Source organism: Crocuta crocuta, unplaced genomic scaffold (genome assembly GCF_008692635.1).
Source record: "Crocuta crocuta isolate KB4526 unplaced genomic scaffold, BGI_CrCroc_1.0 scaffold56, whole genome shotgun sequence".
Taxonomy (NCBI): domain Eukaryota; kingdom Metazoa; phylum Chordata; class Mammalia; order Carnivora; family Hyaenidae; genus Crocuta; species Crocuta crocuta.
This window is the reverse complement of record NW_027531334.1, coordinates 7,619,012-7,637,643: the sequence shown is the minus strand read 5'-3', so window position 1 is coordinate 7,637,643 and position 18,632 is coordinate 7,619,012. Positions and strand designations below refer to the sequence as shown.

At 36.3% G+C, this 18,632-nt stretch overlaps 1 protein-coding gene across 6 annotated transcripts in view; it reads left to right on the top strand.

Annotated features, from left to right (window-relative positions):
* The window catches only part of BBX (BBX high mobility group box domain containing), a 275,195-nt gene that overhangs the window by 109,451 nt on the left and 147,112 nt on the right, over window positions 1–18,632 (top strand). For 4 of the 6 annotated variants that reach the window (XM_077771915.1, XM_077771914.1, XM_077771910.1 and 1 more), the window contains exon 3: window positions 1,149–1,222. The gene's annotated coding sequence lies outside the window, so the exon portion shown is untranslated. Of the gene's footprint in view, window positions 1–1,148; window positions 1,223–4,303; window positions 4,402–18,350; window positions 18,432–18,632 lie in introns of those variants that run through there. The other 2 variants (XM_077771913.1, XM_077771912.1) reach the window with 2 other exon arrangements.

Sequence of the window (18,632 nt, the reverse complement as noted above, 5' to 3'; positions counted from 1 at the left end):
TTATTGTTTCATCCATACTGTTGTTTTAAAAAATATGGATGAATGAGTAGTAACTTATATGAAGCCACATGAAACCATTTAATATTTTGTTCATTGTTTGCAGCTATATTTTTCAATAGCACTGGGTGATAACTGAATTGTCTAAGTCTAGATAGGATTACTCAGATGAATAATTACATATTTTTGATATTTAATGTAAGTGCTTCCATGTCATAGTGGCTGATTAGGTTAAAAACTTCAGGTATGCCATAAAATGACTAAAAATATTGATAGAGCTATAAGTCAGTACATGATATCCAGTTTCTAAAGTATGTTATAGCTTGCTGATTGTAAAGAAATATAATCAGCACAGAGGTAGGAAATTCCCTCTTAGTTGAGTGTAAATTTAGTATTACTATTGGAGCATCCTGGTAACTAAACAAATGTATCTCACCTAGAAACTGAAATAACTTAATTCTTAAAAGTGATACAATTTAGGTATATGTCTATATTTGTAGTATTATTAATGTCAAGTCTTCCATTTAGTGTTTGTGGACAACCTTTTGCTGATTTTGATCCTCTTTCCTGTATTTATTTCATCACTTTTAGCTAGGAAGTAATTTTTTTGGTAACATTTTTTTCTCTGTGGCTGTCTCCCCATACTCCACACCTTAAAACAAAACAAAACTGTGTTGCTTCACTCATTATCTTTAGAACACTTAAAATAGACAGTATCAGATTAGTATCTGAACCACAGCTTATTGGTTTGGTTGGACCAGTCATTTAAAATTACTTGAATCTAGTTAGAATGTCAATTTAATGTCCTGGTTTTCCAGTGAATTTGCATGTAATTCTATAGTTGACTTCAGCCAAAAAACTGAGAAGTGATTGCCTATAAAAATTTTTTATCTATAACTTGAATCTCAGACTTTCCATTGAATAATTTTAGTGACTCTCTTTTTGTTAAATTAAAAATGACAATAAACACTTTAGGCCACTTTCTCTAAATTGTGTTAGCATGGGAACTTTTAATCATTTGCCTGATTTTGGTTGTTCAACTGTTACTCACTTTGGGGGGTATAGTTTTGCTAAAGGACCAGGAGTGTCAGCTTTGCTTGAAAGTCCTTCATGGCTCACCATTTAACCACTTTCCTATGGGTCTTTCACAGAATCCTGCTGCATCACAGAAGCTGGAAATTCTGATGTTCCATTCAAATCACAATGGAAAGTCTTGACTTGACCGGTAAGAGCCACATCACAGGTGCAACAGACTCGGGTGGAAGCAGTGAAGCCGGCGACAACTGCGTGCTGTCCGCGCCGGTCCCCGCTTTTGCCCATCTGACGCGTTCGCCTCCCATAGTGATCAGGGCAGGGCGATGCCTTTGTGTGGTGTTTGTCGTTTTTGGTGAATTACTATTTTTTAAAGTGACCTTTTAATCTCCATCATCAAGTAAGTTAAATTTTCCCTTAAAATCATGAATTTTAAAAAAATAATTTCAGAATGCCTGATTTGTTTCCCCACAGTAATGAGCTACTGGTGGAATGTCCAGTTTATTCAAGTCCTGAATATATAGAGGTTACATACCTAAATAAGTATTAAAATGGGTCTAGTCTGCACAAGTTATTTTTGTTTGCACTGCCTTTGGCTTTAATTGAAAAATGGATTTGTATCAAAGCATTATGGAGTAGTTTTTTAAAATCTGTTACAAATAATAGAGGCAAGTGGCAGCATTCTGAAACTGAATATGAAAACCGCACAGTGAAGAAAAAGTTGAGATTGCAGAATATGTATGTGACAAATTATATCAAACTCTGAACCTCCTACTATAATTGTCCTCTTGTACATAAGTTATTTCCGAAGGAGACGAGTTTTTAAAAAATGATTTTAAGATACAGCAATAGTGTTTTAAGATTAATCTTAATAATGGCTACTGAAATGCATAGAGTTGTCTCCTTCTGGGAGTAGAATGTGTGATTACTGATGTCTGAACACTTTATGGTGAACTGATGCTTTAAAGACAGGAATGTGATGTAAATTAAAATGAAAAAATCTAGTAAATATTGTTTAGTTGTAGTTTTTAGGACTTATTTTTTGAATTTATTCCTTAATTTTCTGATTGAGAATTAATCTTAACTTTTCCTGTTTTCAAGTATTTTGTTAGCTTTTCAAATCTGTCTAGAATATCTGTGGCTACCTTCATGTTTTAGGAAATATATGATTGCATATTGCTTTTATGATGTGGGTATAAACGAAAGGCCTATTGTACATACAGAAACCTATGTACAACTTAGCTTGAATATCTATTTACTTGGATATTTAAACACCAACAACGTCTTTTTTTTTTTTCCTAATTTTTTTATGTCTTTATTTTATTTTGAGAGACAGAAACAGAGAGTGAGTTGGGGAGGGGCCAGAGAGGGAGGGAGACTCAGAATCCGAAGTAGGCTCCAGCCCGATGCGGGGCTTGAACCCACTGACTCTGAGATCATTACCTGAGCCAAAGTCGGACACTTAACTGATGGAGCCACCCAGGCTCCCCAAACACCAACAAAATCTTAAATGTCAGTGAGAAGACTAGGATTTGGTTATCATTTTTCCTCCTTTCTGTGCCATCCTTGAAGGCATAATTAAGTTTCAAATACAGATTCTGGATTTAAGACTGCCAGTTAGTGTATAGTTGATTTTGGTTTTACTGGGTCAGCAGAATAGACTATAGAATATTTGAATATTGATACTGAAATATTAAATATGTTCTCAATTATTGATCCTAAAGAGTTGAATGTAGTGAGGTTTAAAGAAAATTTAAATTTATGACAGTATTCTGAATTTGCTAAATATGAATACATACATAGAAAGTAAAGCTGGGACCTTTATCTGATCTGCTCTGGAAACTAAATTGTTCATCAGCATTAGTTTGGCAGTCTTGACTTAAGTAGCCATCTGATCTGTGATTTCTGAATATTAACCAGATTATTTCAATAAAATGTTTTTTATTGACTATAAGAAACTGACATAAATTCATATTGCTGATAAAATTTTAAGAAGCTTAATTGAAGGTGACTAACACTATATACTTCTACCTTACATTTACAGTCATCTTAAATACAGTATTAACTAAGAAGCAGATGCTGTGTGAATCCAGGAGTATAATTTAGGCAGCAAATCCTGGAAGATGTTACATGGCCAAAGGATGCTAGAGTCCAGTAAATCTAGGAAACATGATGTATCATTCAGTTTAGGCAGAGTTGTTTCATTATCCAAGGAGTTCCCAAATCCGAGTGCTTCATGGCAGTAAAAATTTATTTCTCACTCTTGTTCATGTTGTTGATGAATCAGCTGACACTGTGCTCAATGCCTTCTTTGTTCCTGGACCAAAGCTAAAGAAGCAACCTTTCTGGGATACAGAACCCCTTCNCTATGTGGGCCTCAGTATCATCATCAGTAAATGGGTGAGGAGTCGGTGTAGTCTCTGAGGATCTTCCAGGGCCTGGTCTGGTCCCATATCCCTCCCTCCCTTCCTCCTCTCCCTCCCTCCCTCCCTCCCTTCCTTCCTTCCTAAATTGATTTATTTATTTTGAGAGCAAGAGCACGCAAGCAGGGAAGGGGCAGAGAGAGAGGGAAAGAGAGAATCCCAAGCAGCCTCTATCTACACTATCAGCATGGAGCCCAAGATGGGGCTCAACCTCATGAACTGTGAGATCATGACCCGAGCCAAAATCGAGAGTCTGACGCTTAGCTGACAGAGCCACCCAGATGCCCCTGGAATGCATAACTCTTAAAGTGGAAGGAAAAAAGGAATGATAGTAGAAACGTGACACTTAAAACTGTTGGTTGGAAGTGGCACATGTCACTGCCTCTTATTTCACTAGCCAAAACATGTCCCATGGCCAACCATTATGTCATTGGATAGGAGTGGCCTCTTTAGAAAGAGGGTATGGGGTAAGGAAAGGCTGATTGGGATGCACAGTGCATATTTTACCTTTAATATCTGAATCTATGGCTCTTTTGGAGAGACAGAGTGCATCTAGTATTTAAAGTTTCTGAAAGTCTGTTCATTCTTTACAATGAATTTCTTGAACATGTGAAATTATTTGACCACAAATCCCTTCATTTTTGTTAATCTAGAACACAGTGAACTATGGTACCCTATCTGTGACAAGTGTTAAGGAGTTTCTTGATGTTTCAAGTGTTGGAACTTGTTACATCATAGAATAAAAGGTTCCAGTATATTTACTAGTCTTATTTGTATTGATCTCTACCTTGTAGGACTGTGAGAATTAAAAGAAATATGTCAAGTGCCTGATGTAGCACCTGGCACCTAGGAAGCACTCAAGAAATGGAAGTTAAAAAAAAGAAAACTGTGGTCAGAGTTCAAGAATCTTGAATGCACTATAAAATACCTTTCACAGACATCTGACAGTGTATGTATGTGTAAAATGTGTGTATATTTATATGTAAATACAGAAACATACCTCTAAGGTGTTTTAATATATTGTCCTGAATGCGTAAAGGACCTATATATTCTCCTACAGTTCTACTAAAAGTACAAAGTGGCTTTGGCTTTATTATTATTATTTTTTAAAGTTCATTTATTTTGAGAGAGAGAGAGACTGTGTGAGTGGAGGAAGGGCAGAGAGAGAGAGGGAGAGAGAACATCCTAAGCAGGCTCCGTACTTCCAGCGTGGAGCTTGACCTGGGGCTCAATATCAGGACCTCGAGATCACAACCTGAGCTGATGTTAGGAGTCAGATGCTTAACCGCCTGAGCCACCCACGGGCCCTGGAGTGGCTTTATTCTTAACATGGAGTGAAAGAGTAAATCCTGCAGAGAGTAAATCCCCCATGATCTAATAATTCACTTCTTACCACTGAAAATGTAGGAGTTTTAAAGACAGTGTGACTGACAAATGTAGACATGTGCTCTTCACTCTGAATATTAATAAGATCTGGATTAAATCACATTTGATAAAATCTTGATGCAAGGTACAAGAACAGGAGAGAGTGCCAATGAAATTTTCTTTACCATGTAGAGTAAATGCTGTTTGATTTCAAAAGAATCAACATTTCTATCTCAAGATTTTATGTAACAGTTGTTTTTTTTTTAATTTCAGTGCAAAAACGTATTTTAATTAAAACATGGGGACAACACCCATGGGCAGAGAGAGCTGCCTATGTTACTATTTTCTAATGAGGGTTAAATTATTGAGACTTCTTCAAGCCATTCTCTATTGATATTATTCCCTCACACTCTCAGAATCAGGCACAATATAGTTGATACCTCTTTTGGGTCAAAGTTGTATGCTGTTTCTAAAATGACAGTTCATTTGTTTAATTTAGAAAAACATACAAAATAATTTAAAAGGAATAAATTACTCTTCCAAATTGTTCCAAATTCTTCACTTTATAAGTGGATCTTTTTTTAAATTATTATTTAGAAGGAGAGGGTGCATGTGCAAGTGGGGAGAGGGGCAGAAGGAAAAAGAGAGAAAATCCTAAGTAGGTTCCCCACTTGCCACAGTGCCTAACATGGGGCTTGATCCCATGATGCTGGGATCATGACCTGAGCCGAAATCCAGAGTTGGACACTCAATTGACTGAACCACCCAGGTGCCCATATAAGTGGATCATCTTTGTAACTGTCAGTTATTCACCTGGATTATCAGTAGAGTAAAACTACCTAAAATCTGTAAGCTCTTTAGTTTTAGAAACTATCTGGTCTGCTTGGGCTGACATAACAAAATACTCCAGAGTAGGTGGCTCAGACAACAGGAACTTATTTTCTCACAATTCTGGGGTCTAAAGTCCATGATCAAGGTGCAAGCAAATTCTGTTTTTGGTGAGGTCTCCCTTCTTGGCTTGCAGAGAGCCACCTTCTTGCTTTGTACTCACATGACCTTTTCTCTGTATGGAGGGAGCAAACTCTGGGGTCCCTTCCTCCTCTTAACAGGACACTAGTTCTTTGGATAGTGGTCCTACCCTATGATCTTACTTGACCTTTACCTACTTTTAGGGCCTGTCTCCAAGTATGGTCACATTAGGATGTGGGGCTTCACCAATTGAATTTGAGGGCCACTAATTCAGTTCACAACAGAAGTAATCATTTTTTTTGTACCAGAGAGTGAAATGAAAGTGAAAAAAAAAACTTTCTATGAATCTATAAACAAGAAAACCTCATTTATTACAGTCTAAAATTCTAAAAATATCATTGTGTCTTTCGGGTGGGAGACCTTTGAAATCACTGAATTCATATTTTTTCCACTTTGAAGTCACTGTGCATGAAAATGAGTTTCTTACAAGTGAAAGAATCAAGTCTAAGAACTGAAAATCAGAGTGATTTGTATAATGGAGGAATTACATCATTGAAAAATTGATTTCCATATGTATTCATTGGTTCTAGGAAGAGAATGTATTTGAAAATTAGTATGCAGAGTAACTCAATTATTCTTTTGGATTATACCTGTTTCTGTTTACTATAATCAAGCCAATTCATATTTTTCTAGACAGTATTCTTTTACTTTGTGAGTTGGTTGTAAACTCAAACAGGGAAATGGCATATAGAGTTGTCCTTTGGAATAACGCTGTTATCAGGAGCACCAGCCCCTTGCAAGTTGAAAATCTGTGTGTAACTTTTGACTCCACAGAAACTTGACTACTAGCAGCCTACTGTTGACCAGAAACTTAACCTATATAACATAAAGTCAATTAACACATATTTTGTGTATTTTATATATTACATGCCATATTTATATAATAAGGTAAGCTACTGAAAGGAACATGTTATTAGGAAAATCACAAGGAGAGAAAATGTATTTCCAGTACTGCACTGTATTTATCAAAACAATTTTGTGTGTACATGGGCTCATGTATTGTTCAAGGGTCAGCTCTACCTAAGATTTTAGAAAATGGAAAGAAAAAATTGTGTATTTGAAACACTGTCAACAGGTCAAGAAGGCCTAAATTTCTTATATCTACCTGTTTTATCTACCTCCTGCACTCCCTTTTTTATCCCTTTTTTCCTTCTTCCCTCTTTTCCTCTGATATCAGCTCATAAGTCAGGTTATGGTTGCTAGGATTTCTTAAATAATAGTCTAAGTACAATTCATTGACCATCTGTGTAGTACTTCTTTCTATATGGTAGTATACCTTCTCTGTTAGATAAGTCAATTGGTTGATGTTTGAGATTAGTTATGGGTAAATAGTGCATTTGCTTGTTGGATATTGATATAGAATCAACCTAAGTCTCTTAATTTTATCTTTGAATTTTAAGTGCACCTATTCTGTCTCTTGAATAATTTCAGTTTCTGATGATTTGATGCCTATCTAAAACAGAAAACATAATCAAAAGGAAACAAACTTCGGAGACTTAAACATCTTTGGGTAAAAATAATTTTAAATTGACTTATGAAATTTATTATCTCACCTTGTGTATTTATAGACTGAAGGATAAGCCATTGAGTAGTGATCTAATTTTGTGGATGTTAGTTTAATTGGTTGAAAGGTATTTTAATTCTTACTTTTTTTTTAAAATGTTTATTTTTGAGAGAGAAAGACAGAGCATGAGCAGTGGGGTTGGGAGCAGAGAGTGAGGGAGACACAGAATCAGAAACAGGTTCTAGGTTTGTCAGCACAGAGCTCTACGTGGGGCTCGAATTTATGAACTGTGAGATCATGGCCTGAGCTAAAGTTGGACATTCAATTGTGTGAGCCACTCAGGCACCCCATTTTGTTTCAAGTTTTTAAAAAATGTTTGTTTATTTATGAGAGAGTGCATGCACATGTGCAAGTAAGCAGGGGAGAGGCAGAGAGAGAGAGAGAGAGAGAGAGAGAATCACAAGTAGGTTCCATACTGTCCGCATAGAGCCCAACTTGGGGCTTGATCTCAGGAACATGAGATCATGACTTGAGCTGAAATCAAGATTTAGATGTTTAACTGACTGACCACCTAGGTGCCCCTTAACTCTTAGCTACTTTTGATTTCAGTTTCACTCTAAAATTATTTACAGGAATGACTCAAACTCAAAAGCATTGTATACAGTACATTTAGCAGTATATTTCTTCTGAACAATAGAATCCGTATACTGATTATGGTATTTACTAGTAAGGACAGTATAAATTCATGCATGACTTCATTCCATGCATTAATACTTCTCTGAAATGTGAGGGATAAATTAAATTTTGGGGTTTTTGAAATTTAATTATTTTTGTTTTAGTGAAGGTGGGGGACAGGGCAGAAGGAGAATGAGAGAGAATCCCAAGCAGGCTTCATGCTTTGCTGGGCTGAATCCCCACAATCCTGGGGTCATGACCTGAACCAAAATCAAGAGTCAGACTCTCAACCGACTAAGACACCCCTAAATTAAGTATTTTTATCCTGATGTTGGTATTCCCTTTGATCTCTATTATAGAGAAGTGTGTTTTCCCAGGCAAATAAATGGATCTAATAGTGCCAAATATCTTGTAACACATCTCTAAATTTCTGTGTATTTTAGTGTAAAAAAATATACTGCATTTACTGGATATTTTGAACATACACATTTAAGTGTAAATAGTAAGTATGTATGAGGGTAGTTTCTTCATATAACTTCTTCAAGAAACTAAGGGACTTACTTTTACACCAAAGAGTCTATTTTGTTCATGGCTGCATCTCTCAAATCTGGAACAGTGTTTGGCACATGGAAGTTGTTTTGTTTAGTAAACATTTGGTAAAGTAGTATTATCAGAGTTCATGTTTCATTGACCCTGTATTCCATTGAGCTTGGTGTTAATAGGCATCCCCTGGTCTACCTGCAGATAATTATTTTTCCCAGTCTGAATTCAGGGAGAATTAAGCTATTCTTCAAAAAAAAGAAGTTTCTCTCTGCTGTTTCAGTTAGCATTTAGTCCTATAATCAATAAATGTTAAAGAGCTGAAGAACTTAAAATGAGCAGCAAAAAGTTTCTGGGTGCCTATTGACTCATGTATACTGTGCATTGAGTCAGCAAGGGTTTATTAAGACCTTTGCCAAGTACTTCCTTAACACTAAATCAACGGCCCTATGAGTGGAATGCATGTGAATGTCTGAGATTTAGGGTAGGCAAATTCGTTCAACTGGGCTTGAAGAGATGCTATATGGTACCTGGATTCAGTTAATACATACCAAATATGTAAGCTGAAGTCCATGGTTAGGTGTTTTATTCTTGCAGGGTAGGGGGAGGGCAGCAGTGGTAATATTTTTAGCGCATTTCTGTATTTGAGTTAATCTGTGAAGATGATAGCTAAGAATATTGTGTTTTGGTTTTATACAGATTTGTACAGTTTGCTTAGTTTAGTTTGCAGTTGTTCTGCACCTGCCATTACTATTCTTAAAAAGCAGTTAAATTATGTAACTGTTTCTGTGTTCCTTAACATTTACTATGAGACCATTTATTACCAAGTGTCTCTTCATGGCAGAAGTGGTCCACTTCAGGTGATGTTTTGAGGCACTAAACATTGCCATTACGCACTTACAGTGCACAGGTTTCTTGTCACACTATTCAGATGGGGAGGAACTGGCTTCTAAAGAAGGCTTAACTAATAAAAGGCTACTATTTTTCTGATGAACACTGTCCTGAACATTCTCCATTCTGCCACATGAATTCCAATTAAGAATTGACAGATTAGAGATACTGAAACCTACAAAATGTGAGGTGCATCCATGTACAGAGTCGTGTATGTCCTTCTGTCCATCCAGGTGGTGCTTGGACACATACATGAAACTCTGAACCATGCCCTCAAAATAGTTTTGAATACCTACTGTGTTTTCAGCATTGGTAGAGTTCCCAGGTCTTCATATTAGGTACCTTATAATAAAAAAGAGACAATGGTAAAGTTTGAAATCAGCAGCTGCAGACTGTCTCCTTGTGAAATACCAAAGTTCTTGCTGTAGCAGTGGTTTTGTCCCGCTGTTTGAGGAAGCATATGACTCATCCTTCGATTCATTTGGTGATGTGAACGCTTTTTAAAGGAATGATAGCTTTCACGTTTGAAACATTAGTTGTTTCTGTTAAAATGATGGGTGTTACCTTTATTAGTCACTGAGAGTTTCGCTTTTTAGAGAACTAAGATAAATCTCTCTAATAAGGCTTTTATAATCTATCTTGTTGATGGTAAAGGTGTCCCAGTTTTGTTTCTTTTTATTTTAATCATCACAGCCCTAGAATTTTTTATGGATTATTTCTATTGTAATGAAGTATTTCATACATGAGACTGTATAATGTGCCTAGGAAAAAATACTCTAGAAGTTTTACTTCACAATACTTACAAACATTCTTATTATTGCCTCTAAATTGTTAAGTGCATAAATACTATTGCTTCCTGTAGATTAATATGGATAGGCAAAAACTTAAAGGTTTTCTTACGGAAGACAGATTTAAATGTGTCACTTTTGTTTGTTTGAGCTATAGCTTGATCTCTTAGAAACGTGGGCTGTGGAGTCAGATGGACTCGACTAAATCTAACTAGGCTTTTACTGTGATCGGGCTGTGGGAACATTACCTAGGTTCATCTGTGAAATGGAGGGAATACTGATTGTATAAGGTTGTTGTGAGGATTAAAAATGCTACAAGATGCAATGCCAATCCAGCATTTAGTAAGCACTGTTGAGAAAATGTGTTTGTTCTCAAACTGGACAGTAAGTAAAAAGTGGAATTTGACTTTTTTGCTTCTTAACTGCTCCTTGAAATTGAATTTCAGGCATTTTATTGTCTCCATTCACAATAGAAGAAATGTCCAGCTTCATCATGCACTCATCTTTACTATATTGGAAGTCTTTATGGAATACAGGATGGACTTGCTTTGAATCATTAGGAAAGAATAATATTTGTGCTTTATATTGTTAGATACTTTAAAATGTTTTCTAGGGGCGCCTGGGTGGCTTAGTCGGTTAAGCGTCCGACTTTCGCTTAGGTCATGATCTCGCGGTTCGTGGGTTCGAGCCCCGCGTCGGGCTCTGTGCTGACTGCCAGCTCAGGGCCTGGAGCCTGTTTCAGCCTGTGACTCCCTCTCTCTCTGACCCTCCCCTGCTCACGCTGTCTCTCTCCTAAAAATAAATAAAAAACATTAAAAAAAAATAAATAAATAAAATAAAATGTTTTCTACACAATCATATGTAATAGAGGTTTGACTTTTAGATTTCCTTCAGTTTGTTTTACAATTTGTTAAAGCCTTATCAGAGCTCAAACATACGAAAATACTGATGTCATCTATTATTGAGTGGATTGTAGTTACTTTAGGACTAGTATTACTTTATATTCTTGGTATTAACAATTATTACTTGAAACAAATTATTTAAGTATTACAGTAAAGTTTATTGCTATATAATGTTTTTCAAAGACTATTCTAACAAAACAAGGAAATGTATTATGAATTCTTAACAGTTTTTAAAGTATGGAAGTCATTTTCATAAATTGATTATCTTAACCTGATAACTATAAAACATTTTAAAAAATTAGTCAAATAGCTAATTCAGACATGAGCTGACTCTGCTAGTTTATTCATAAATTAGAAAAGCAAAATTTCCCTTCATTTTTAGGTCACTGGTTTAGCATTTCACAATTAATTGATCCAAGAGAAGATAGTATTTTTCTACATCTGCAAAAAATGCTAACTGTGTGAAAGTACTTACTTTCAAATAATTTCTCATGCACATGAGCATGAACTAATACGACTTGGTATTTGTTGCTAATAACAGTATTAATTAACTTTGAATATATAATTAATGTATTTATTAATTTTGAATATCTCTGTAATTAATATATGTAAGCTTGGTTTGAAGATCATTTAGTATCTTTCTAAAAACTGTTCTTGTAAGCTAACATGGATGTGTTAGGTGTTTGTGGTCTTTTTAGAGCAATTTTGCCTTTTCCTAGTTGATTATGTGTACATTCTTTCTTTTTTTTTTAATGTTTTGTTTCTTTCTGAGAGAGAGAGAGACAGCATGAGCAGGGGAGGATCAGAGAGAGAGGGAGACACAGAATCTGAAACAGGCTCCAGGCTCTGAGCGATCTGTCAGCACAGAGCCCGATGCGGGGCTCGAACCCACGAACCGTGAGATCATGACCTGAGCTGAAGTCGGACGCTTAACTGACTGAGCCACCCAGGCGCCCCTTATGTGTACATTCTAATACATATGTGTAATTCGTAACAACCATGAATTTTGTATATACTTATACACTTTTTCAATTTTTAGTGTATATTAAAATTCTAAACCTTTCTAGGCCATCTATCTGTGAGAATGTTTGCATTCTTCAGCTCTGTTTTATTTAATTTATTTAAAGTATATTTATTTAGTTTTGAAAGAGAGAGAGACTGGGGGAAAGGGGGGAGAGAGTAGGGGGCAGAGAATCCCAAGCAGGCTCTACACTGTCCTCACAGAGTCAAATATGGGGCTCAAACTCATGAACTGTGAGATCATGACTTGAGCCAAAACCAAGAGTCATGCTTAGCGATTGAGGCATCCAGATGCCCTGTTTTATTTCTTTTTGGAACCTGAACTGCCTTCAGTAATTTTACTGGAAAAGATGTTTTGTGTAAAGATAAAGTAATATATTTTCTTTTCCTCTCTTTGTTTAATAAGTATTTAGTGGAACTACTATGTACAAGTCATTGTTTTAGACAATGTCAGAGTTGCAATATGATAATAGAATGGGAAATCTAAGCAGGGAAGAGAACAAACCTCAATAAAGATTGAGGAAGCTCTTAAATCTCAGTTAGAAATATCAAAGAAGACTACCTAGACGGGAAAATCCAAAAGTCTGGAGAAAGCTAATAGACCCCTTTGCCATTTGGGATGGGCTATATATGAAGGTAAAATGGAAAACCCCGGAAAAGTCAAATGTAAGAGAGCCTTGAATGTCAGAGTGAGTTTACTTTCTTCTCCTTAAAAGCAAATGAGCCACTGGAAAATTTTGAGCAGATGATATTTAAAAGGGTTGCATTGGAAGGGAAAAGAGGTAGGCATTGGAAAGATTGGTTTAAGGGACTTTAGCAAATCCTAGGTGAGAAGTTGTTGTTCTTTTGGTAGGGTTTGTGTGTTGTAAATGGAACCACTGTGAGAGACATGAAGGTTATGCCCTGTGTGGGTATAGTTTAAAATGTTTTAGATTGGAGTATTCAATTCACAAAATCAAGTCAGTCTTTTTTCCAATTTGCAGGGAAAATATTAATAGATGCTCAGTTTTAAGGCTTCCTCCGATGAAGATTTTTCTCAAACGCTTGGTACCAACTATTCAGCTTGTGTCTGTGTGTATTTTGTGATTATAAATTCAGCTTTCAGTGTGTTTCTCAAAGAATACACATCCTATCTTGCTGCTGGAACCACATTACTAGTATGTAGGATTTGGCAACAGACAGAACCTGTGCTGGGGCTGTAGAGGGTATCATAAGAGGGAAGGAAGCAGTGGGGGTGTTGAGATAGGTTTTTAATTTAAGCATAGGACAAAATATTAAAAAAAATTTAAGCATAGGTGTTCAGATAGTACTGCTACCAGGAGAGAGATGGTAGTGGAAACTGATTTTGGGGAGGGGGTAGGTACAGTTGAGAATGGATTGGATTTGAAATGCAGAGAGGATATCCATGTGACTGGATACGATGTAGTTATAAATTGATGAAGAGTTTGGGAGAGATTCAGACTAAAGATAAATATAGCTAGGAGAGGTAGAGCTGAAACTTTGAATATTGGTGAAAGTAGGAAATATGGCTAAGATAGGACTTTGGAAAACACCTATTCTCTGTTAAAAGAAATCTAAAGGAAAGAAGAAAGACAATTATGTCTGTGGTGGGAAAAGCAAGAGCGTATAGTACCAAGGAAGATGGGGGATGTTGAAAACTGTAGAGATCGCTAACTGCCCCAGATGGTGTTTATGTTAGGTGATTCAGGGGCCCTTTGGAGAAAGCAGTTTTCATAGAGTGGTCAAGGGAGCAGAAGCCACTTTGTATAGTGTTTCCAGTATCCCCTGCTTTACATGTTCTTGATTATCTTTTTAGCTGAAACTGAATGTTGAGCCACTGTTTTCATGCAGTAATCTATAATGACTTACAGTTCCACTCCCTGGGAGCATGGAACTCCTCTTCCGTAAATGTAGTTTTAATATTCTTTTCTTTAAATATGTGGCCTTAGACTATTTCAGATCAAAACTGATCCAGGTGCTAATATCATTTCCTCAAATGCACTCAAGTGACTTTAAAATATCAGCAAACTACTTTGTAAATGCCTCTCCTGTAGGACTTATCTTATAATTGACATTACGGAGGGATGAATAATGAATTCCCTGTCATTGCCAGCTCTTCTTTTACACCTAGTACAGTGATGTTTTAAATAAGGCCCACTGGTTTAATAAAGATCCTGTCGAAAGCTCTTCAGAGTAGAAGGCCACCTACATATGAAATTTCTAGGTTAGAATCTGATATGTAACCACTTTTGTTTCCATCTGCAGAATATAGACTCTCCCTAATTGGTAGTAATGACTTAATGATGAAAACTTCAATTGTCATCATTTGCATTTTTCTTTCTGTTGTGTATGTGTGCGTGAGTGAGAGAGATTGTAATTTTTCTAGTCTTCACAGTGACTCTTGGATGTTTAGGTGTCATTATTCCCATTTTATGTAGGAGGGAACTGAGGCTCAGAATCTTTGAATAAATTGTCTGAGCTTTTTGGCTGATTAAAAACAGAGCCAGATTCAAATCAACATTTTCTGATTTTCAAGAAAGACCATGTTCTCTACATGACACATGGAGTTTTGTGAATTACTTGAAAGTTGAGCTAAATTTAACACCCTTGATGGCTACTACTCATTCTGGTGTGGGAGCTCAACATCTCATTATTTTCTTACCCTTTCCCTCCAAGTAGGAAAGAAGAATCACTTTCATTTGCTTGAACATATTGCCATTTGCCATTATTGGTTATCAGGTACTTTCCTGTGTATTTTTTTAAAAAAAAATTTTTTTATGTTTTGTTTATTTCTAGGAGAGAGAGACAGAGAGAGAGAGATAGCATGAGCAGGGGAGGGTCAGAGAGAGAGGGAGTCACAGACTGAAACAGGCTCCAGGCTCCGAGCTGGCAGTCAGCACAGAGCCCGACGCGGGGCTCGAACCCACGAACCACGAGTTCATGACCTAAGTGAAAGTTGGACGCTTAACCGACTAAGCCACCCACGCGCCCCTACTTTTCTGTGTATTTAATACCATTACATATATATGTTAATTTTCACATCAGCTCTATGAGAAGTGGATTCATTTCCTCCAACATTTTATTATGAACCTTTCAAACATCATTATACACTCATATACTCACCACCTAGATTTGACTGTTAACATTTTTATTATACTTATTTTATTACATATCTGTAATCTGTCCATCATCAGTTTACTTTTTACTTATTTGGAAGTAATTACACCTCTGTTAATACTTCAGCATGCCTATTATTGACTACAGTTCAATATTTACAACTTGTTAGTATAAAATTTATATTTAGCAAAGTGCACAAGTCTTAAATGTACCTTCTCTGAGTTTTGATAAATGCATACACCTGTGTAACCAAATACCTATAAGATATAAACCATTGCTATAGGTAGGTGTCTCTTCACATTTTGTAGATAAGGAAACTAAAGCATAGAGAGGCTAATGATCTGCCTGAGGTCACACTGCTAATAAGTTGTAGATCAGGAATTCAAACTCTGGCAGTCTGGCTGCAGAGTTTGTGTCCTAAGCATACCACCATACTGTGTATATTATTCTCACATACTCCGGTATCCTTTTACATTTGTGTGTACAGATGTAATGTTTATTTTTTACATGGGTGTGTAGAAGTAGGATGTATTGGATTAGAATAGAAATGCTGTTCTGGAAATGCATCAGTTCGTTACAAGGAGTTTATGTCAAGAGAATCTAAGAGGGAAATATACTTTCACTGAAATATTTGGGTGAATGTCTGTATAACTCTGTCTTACCTTGGTCCTTGATTAATGTCTCCATATAAAGTGACAGTCAATTTCCTAATGACAACATTGAAATTCAGGAAAATCCTAAAGTGCCACTTGAACAACTAAGGGTAAATGAAAGTGATGTTCAGTATAGTTTTGTCTTAAGCATATTTTTGCCCTATTATAATTAGTAGAAAAATGTTCATCTATGTGTGGTGTGTATAATGCCACTCACCTTGATCTCATTCCCCCAAATTATGGAATTAACCAATTTGGGATTTATAGTTATGAAATTTGTGAAGTTTCTGATGGGAATAGAATTCTTTGACTTTTTTAAATAAATTGCATAAAAATAGGAATAAGGACTGGAAAACTTTATATTAATCTGTTGTTGTTGCTGTGTCTTTTTTGCAGTCCTTAGGTATACCATCCCTATGAAAATAAATCATATCTTGTTCCTACATTGTTTTCAAAGCACACGCTATATCTGAAAAGTTGACTAGTACTCTTTATTCACTGTCCATGTTCTAAAAAGCAGCCATTATATGTATTAAGAATTTCTGAGTATTGCTCAGAAAGCACATTAAAAAATAAATAAAAGCATGTAGTTAGCAAAACCTTGCCAGTCACTAGAGGGCAGAGCAGCACTATATTTTAGAGAGTATTTGAAATTTCTGGTTTGAAAATTGCTGAACATAGAAAAATATATTGATGCACAATTAAATAGAAATCTCTTTGTATTCTTATTGTCTTTCTGTGAAATCCAATAACACGCTTACCCTTGTATCAAACCTTTTCTGGGAATTACGTTGTTTCAAAAGGGCATGATTATTTAGAAGAGTAAAAGTATCCCTCAAGAGAAAATCCTAAAGCAATACTAATAGAAAGAATGATGCATTAAATCATTTATTTTTTAATTAAAAAAATGTTTAATGTTTATCTTTGAGAGAGAAGAGAGAAAGAGAGCATGCGAAAGCAAGGGCATGAGAGGAGCAGAAAGAGAGGGAGACACAGAATCCGAAGCAGGCACCCAGACAGCTCAGAGCCTGACAATGGGGCTCAAACTCACAAACCGCGAGATCATGACCTGAGCCAAAGTCGGACACTTAACCGACTGAGCCACCCAGGTGCCTCTAAATCATTTCTACTATAGTACCCTGAAATCGAATTGCATGCACTATAAACTTTAGTTGATACATGAGAGGTTAAGTTTGAGACAAGCATACTAGTATTTAAGTCTCAGAATTCATTGAAATATGGAACATTTTTTGGTCTTTCAGTTGAAATGTGTTGAATCATTAAGACTTTGAAATTACCAAGTTATAAAAGCAATGAACAAACTCTAGCTCCTCTTTTTAAATATTAAAATTTTACCAAGTGGTCATTCACTTAATTTCATGTGTTTGAAATTTTCTGTCATTCTGATATATTTTCATTTTGACTTATTTTTTTTCTGATAGATTTTTAAAATAAATGAAGCTCTGAGGTAGTGTCCTAGTGAGTAAACTGAGTTCAGGGTCTTAAAAAATTTTTTTATTTTGAATGTGTAGCTTGGATTTATAGGATTTACACAGCATTCATTTCTTTTTTTTTTTAAGTTCATTTATTTATTTTGAGAGAGAGAGAGAGAGAGACAGTGTAAGTGGGAGAGGGACAGAGAGAGAGGGCCAGAGAACATCCCAAGCAGGCTCCATGCTGTCAGCACAGAGCCTGATGTGGGGCTTGAACTCATGAAACTGCAAGATCACGACCTGAGCCGAAACCAAAAGTCAGATACCTAACTGACTGAGCCACCCAGGAACCCTATACAGGATTCATTTCTAATAGAGAACATGGGATATCAGAAAAAGCACTGGATTTTGGAATCAGAAGATTTGGGGCCCCAGTTATCATCTTCTTGCTTATGACCTTGAGCAAGTCACTTTACCCCCCTGGAGTAACCATTTTCTAAGTTGGAGATTTGGGGGGAAAATGTGTGTGTGTGTGTGTGTGTGTGTGTGTGTGTGTGTGTGTGTGTGTGTGTGTATTTTAATTTATAGCTGGGTTTTAAGGATTAGGTGCTTGTGTCTGTGTATGTGCATCTCCAAAGATGAGACTGTAAAGATGAATTTTAATAGAAAATGATAAAAGCTCAGAAAACCCTTAGAAATAACTTTGAAATGATTATCTCATAGATGTAGTAACATGAGGGCACCTATAGTACCAAAAATGTAGTATCCAATCCAAAGTGAGATTGCCAACTTTCTCCCTGTCTCTCAAGTGTCTCTGGCTGCTTAGTCCCTCTGTAACTCTTGACTCTTTCGCTCCTCTTACACTGTGCTCCTTTTGTTTCCATGTTTCCTCTCTGTGTTCTCCTGACTGTCTTTGGTCTCTCTCTGTGTTTTTCTTGTCCCAGGCAACCTCAGGAAGACCCCAAGCCTCTAGCAGTACCTGGTATCATCTCCAGCATGTTTATAGATGTGGAGGATTCACTGGGATATTGAGAAATACCAGAGGCGAATTGTTCTACTGTAGTAAGTCAATCAGCATTTACTAAGTGACTACTGTTTACAGAGCACAGTGGGTGATGCTTTGGGCAAAGAAGAATGAGTTAGGGCATAGCTCAGAAGAAATAGATTTGTAATCTCTTCTCAGTGGTTCTTGCAGTCTAGACACATATGCAAGTGAAAACAACAACAAAATAAAAAGCTGACAAATAATTGCATAGATGAGTG